This window comes from Hyperoodon ampullatus, assembly GCF_949752795.1.
Source record: "Hyperoodon ampullatus genome assembly, chromosome: 11".
Taxonomy (NCBI): Eukaryota; Metazoa; Chordata; class Mammalia; order Artiodactyla; family Ziphiidae; genus Hyperoodon; species Hyperoodon ampullatus.
In genome coordinates this window covers 69416263-69422262 of record NC_136924.1, presented here as the reverse complement: position 1 = coordinate 69422262, position 6000 = coordinate 69416263, and positions in this window count along the sequence as shown.

Here is a 6000-nt window from a genome sequence, read left to right as displayed (position 1 = left end):
TGCTATAGTGAATCTTTTGAAAAGATTTTTTTCCTTTTGGTGTCTTAATAAATCTATAGTTGTAGTATAATCATGAACAAGAAATTCTTATTCTTGGTTTAGTAGAGACTGTTTAATAAATTACATTCTTACGAGCGACCATTGAAGCAGTAAAAATTGCTAGGCTTCTACTCCAACTGAAAGCCTTTGTCTGAGCAAGTTGGTCGAACATGTTCAGAGATGCCTAACATGGGAACATATACGAAGATCAATTGACTGTGGGAGAAGGCAGGGATTAGTCACCCACAAGTTGGCAGCGTAAAGACCAGGTAAAGGGCCGTACACCAGACTGACAACCATGAGGTGAACGGACACCCTGGTTTGGTTTGGGTGCTTACTTATTTCTTGACGAATTAATGAGTTTTCCACAGACTTTATTAATAAAACTGCAAAAGAAAGAAGGTTAGAATACAATTTAATAAAGGGTATTTAAAGAGTTTCTCTATTCATGGTATATTCCCTAGGGATTATTGATTTCCCAATAGTGAAAACAATGGTTAACCAGTTGGATAAAGTGTGAAACTATAAATAAATGAATACTTAACATGTCAAATGCTAACATAATGAGAAGACTCGTGTTATGCAATTGCTTGATTACCTCAAAATACCTGGTCTAGGGTAAATTCTTACTAGACAACATCCTGGTTTTCAAGTATCCCGTGATAACCAACAAAACCAATTGCTACCTATAGGGCTACTTTATTTGCTGAATGCTTCTGAGATAAGGCTGATGCTAGCAAATATTTTATCACTAACGCTCTTACGGGATCCCCTCCATATCACATGCTGCCATGGTCTACTGTGGATAGAACTGTGTAGAAGGATGATGAATTGGGAGTGATTTTAGGAAGCAAAGGGTCAGTCAGGCTGAAGGAGTTTGGAAGCAGCAATGAATAATCAAAAAGAAAAGTATCATTTTCTTTCTGGAATAGAGATGGTGGAAGTGCATAAATGCAGAAGTGGCTGTTCTTATAATCCCCAACCCATTCAGTGTTTTCAAAAATGGAATAAGGCCAACTGTCCCCCTCTTCCCTCCAGGATCATTGGTGTGTATATCAGAGAAACATATTGAGAAGAGGAAATAAACTAACGAAAAATTACATGATGATTTTTTCTCTTACCAGTCCTTTTTTTTCCCCTGTTCTAAGTCTAGTTTAATCTCACAGAATGAGCTCCTAAGTCTTGCTGGTAGCACCAGCCAATATCCAATTCATTGCCCACTATTTCTACAAAGCATGATGATTTTCTCCAAAATGCACGTAAGCACAACGTAGAACACTTGAAGTATTTTCCATTGCCCTTACTATGTAAGCCCAATTAAAAATTTCTTGTAAAAATTCATCACAAAATGCAGAGACCTATATGAATATTTCTGGTGCTTTGTATTACATCCTTAATATTTTTTGGAAATAGCCAGGAAAGAACAGATTCTAAAATGCAGTGATTCATCTCTCAGACCTCATTATTCTGTCCTCACAATGTGTAGCACAATGAAATGACTGACTAAGGACTTTGAATACAAGTAAATATAGACGCTCTATGTAAATATGCTTGTCGAATCAGGAGAAAGGAAGAAAAAGCTCCAAGGAGCTGTTCATGCTTTCTTTTATCTAAAGTGCCATTTTCTCTGCACATCAGATAACATATTGATTTCACTGTACTTCAATTCTCAATTTTCCATAAACCATAAAAACCTTAATGACTTTTCCAAAGCTCAAGTGAGAAACAATCAATTAATTTTCCCAGTAGTTCAACTCTGTCAAAATTAAAGTGCTATTTTAATGAATTTTTCAGATATTTAGGATCTACAAAGCAGCAGCTTAATGCCAAAAGCCTTTCTCTTACCATTGCAAGAAAAGTTTAAATATATACCAATTAAATAGAGAGTTCAAATGTTAACGTTTGTTATAGACATGAAAATGCAAGTCGCTTTACATGGCATGTTTCTAGTGTTTAACCTAATGCTGAGTCCACAGCAGCTCCAGACAGAACTGTTGCAGAATCATCCATAATATAATAGTCAAATCAGCTACAACCCTTGTGACACCATTCCTCTGTGTTGTGATTGAAGAATAACCAAAAGGGCTGTCCAGTTTCCCCCCATACGTCTCATATCTTACCTAAAATTCCCACTGCTAATACTACCTCTTTGAAATAAGGCGTTCTTTTTTTCTTTTTTTATTGAAGTATATAGCTGATTTACAATATTTTGTTAGTTTCAGGTATACAGCAAAATGATTTGGTATTACATATACATATATGTATATGTCTATACTTTTTAAATTATTTTCCATTATTACAAGATGTTGAAAATAGTTCCCCGTGCTATACAGTAAATCCTTGTTGTTTACCTATTTTATATATAGTCGTGTGCATCTGTTAATCCCATACTCCCAATTTATCCCTCCCCACTTTCCCTTTGGTACCCATGCTTGTTTTCTATGGTTGTGAGTCTGTTTCTGTTTTGTAAATAAGTCCATTTTTATCATTTTTTTAAGATTCCACATATAAGTGATATCATATAATATTTGTCTTTCTCTATCTGACTTACTTCACTCAGTAAGATAATCTCTAGGTCTATCCATGTTGCTGAAATAAGGCATTCTTTAAAAGGCCCTAGTAAAAATTCCTGGAAGGGAAAAGAGGTTAGGAAACCAGCATGGTCTCATTTACACAGTAGTGACCTATAGTACATTAGCACATTAGCATGGATTAGTTTTTCAGATTAGTTAACTGTCACTTAGAAAGCAGAGATCACAGTTGGGACAGGTGCAGTTTGGGGATGGTAGACAGGAGGTGAGAAGGTCTGTATCTTGAAGTGACAACATGGAAGTTTCCAGGGAGAAAGAGAACAAACAGCAGTGATGAAAAAGAGGATGTTGAGAAGGGTCAGAATTTGAAAAAGCTAGGGGCAGCCTCAAAGTAAAATTTCTTTCAGGCTGCTCGGAGTATGACTAAGAAGAATAAAACACTAGAGTATTAATTGGAATTGTGAAGTGAGTTTAAAATAGAACTAAATTACTTGGAAAAAGGATACTACTGTCGAAGTTTCACTAGTAGCATGTGGACCATTCTTTGTTGAAATACAAGTTCAGTGATGTTGCTGGCTTGATAAAATTCACTTTGTTTGGGGGCCTGAGAAGATCAACTCTGGTCTTGAGAGGATGCCATCATGGTGTTTCATCCCTTAAACAGGCCAATTTGCAAATTGCTGCTTCCTGTTAGATTTCAGGGTGGCTGTAGACAGTCCCATTTCTTGGTGCTCATCTAGTCTATTGTTCCTTCAAATTTTTAAGTACTTCCTTTGTCTACCCTTTAATCATCTATAGGCATTTCCAGAGTATAGATCTTTTTTTGATGTCCCTTGGGGCTGACTGCGAAGTGCAGGGTGGGGGTAGCTTCTTGGTCAAGCTCTGGGACTTCCTGCTTCTTCACTTCTGGAAATCAGGTTGGTATTTCTTCTTGGAAACTGAATTGCCTCATGGTTTCAAGGAGGATCTAGCTAGTGTCATTCTGAGCTAAGGGCAGTTATACCTCCCCCAATCTTCATTTCCAGTCTTAAAGCTGTTTCTTTAAGCTTAGGCTACAGTGTGGGTGGGCAAAAGGAAGGGGCTGATTATCATTCAGGGCATAAATAAAAATCAGGAGGCAACCCAGTCACCAAGCACAAGAAGGAAAATCATGTCATAAATCTCAGAAGTTACTTTCCATTTACATAACCAATAGCAAATATCACTTGCAGGGCTTAAATAATGTAAATGTAAACTAGGAGCGACTCTATCCATGGAACTTAATGAAACGTCATATATAATAAGTATGGAATAAAAAGGCTCATTGAACAGATTTTTAAAAGTCAAAGAGAATATAAACAAATGCTCATACATGCATAATACATATGTGTCAAGCGCTTTGCATTCAACCCCGAGGCTGGAATTTTCAGGTTATAAAAATAAATAAGCTTACAAATCCCTAAGGGGCATCTTTTTTTTTTTTTTTTTTTTTTTAAAGTCTTTTGGTACATCAGAGAGAAACTGATCTGAGGTTAGCGTTCCTGGGGATTTCAATAGATTGGCTGGTCTGGACCCCACAGCTAGTGTAGAAACGAATGCTGCTCAGTGATTAGTTAAAGGGGAGACAGATTTGTCTTCACAAAATGCCTTGTTCCTGCTCTTTGCTCAGACTCCCTGCAATTATGATATCTATTTGTTTCATTCCAGATGTTCACTCCCTGCTACTTTGAAGTAGGCAAGTGAGCATTATTGTGTATTTCTTACACATAGGAATAGGAAAATTCTAGAAAGCTCAAACTTTTTGTAAATGGCTAGGCTGGCAGAAGAGAAAATGAAACCCAAACTTCTCAAAGTCAATTTCTTAGCCTATTTACTACAGAATTGCTGATAGATATTCCAATTCCAGAGTACTTGGAAAAAAATCTCATCTTCAACAATTTGCTTTCACTAGTGTTTTTTTTTTTTTTTTTTTTTTTGCGTTACGCGGGCCTCTCACTGTTGTGTTCTCTCCCGTTGCAGAGCACAGGCTCCGGACGCACAGGCTCAGCGGCCATGGCTCACGGGCCCAGCCGCTCTGCGGCATGTGGGATCCTCCCGGACCGGGGCACGAACCCGTGTCCCCTGCATCGGCAGGCGGACTCTCAACCACTGCGCCACCAGGGAAGCCCCCACTAGTGTTTTTAAAGACAATATTTACTAAGATTTTCCTATTTAAAATGTAATATTGCCCTTTAGAAAAATTGAAAAGTATAAAAAAGTATAAAAAGAATAAAATTCACAGATAATGCTAATACCCAGAGAGAACATATTTTGACATATCTCTTCCTCTCTAAAAAAAGTTAGATTTATACTATATATACATATTGCTTTTCATTAATCTAGTAGGTCATGTATTATATTAATATTATATAAATACCTATTTTATGTACTATTAAGAAACAAGAAAAAATTGCTGATAATTTGAAACAATGCTTAACTACTTAGAATTATTATTTTATACTTGTTGAAAAAAACCCTATAGACATAGGTTTTTATCAGATATCTTGAGCTTACATGAATAAAACATAAGTGAAATTAATTGGTAGGTATTCCTAAAACTTTTTCATATTCAAACTTCAACTCTTATGATTCACTCTGTGATTCAGACTTTTCAATGTTTGTGTTTTTTTACACAATTATCTTCTTTCCCTGCTAGGGTATTGGTGATAGGTCATTTTTTGAAAGTGTTCTGCTATTGTCTCCAGAATTTGCCTTTAAGCTGATGTCCCCTATGTGCAAGTTTTAATATACATGCACAGGCAGTTAAACTCTAAGAAACACGATGATTTTAGATACGTAAAAATATGAAAAACTTTGCATCTTAGAATTTATGAGATATGGTATATGCAACCTTCTGTTTGCCTGAACTTTATATCAAGGGAACTTACTGGGCTTCCCTGGTGGCACAGTGGTTGGGAGTCTGCCTGCCAATGCGGGTGACGCGGGTTCGAGCCCTGGTCTGGGAGGATCCCACATGTCGTGGAGCAGCTAGGCCCGTGAGCCACAACTACTGAGCCTGCGCGTCTGGAGCCTGTGCTCCGCAATGGGAGAGGCCGCGACAGTGAGAGGCCCGCGCACCGCGATGAAGAGTGGCCCCCGCTCGCCGCAACTGGAGAAAGCCCTTGCACAGAAATGAAGACCCAACACAGCCAAAAAAATAAAAATAAATTAAAAAAAGAGAATTTACTGCTATCTTTTAAATTAATGATATTTAAGGGCTGTACAACATTCAATATAATTTATGTAAACAATTCCCTATTATTGCACATTTAGGACCTTTCCAATTTTTTGCCATCGTAAACTAAAACGTGATAAACATCTTTGAGAGTAAACCTTTGTCCACATCTTTGATAATTTCCTTAAGAGTTCCAAGTTAGCCTAGCTAGGTAAAATGATACGCAGTTTGCACTTC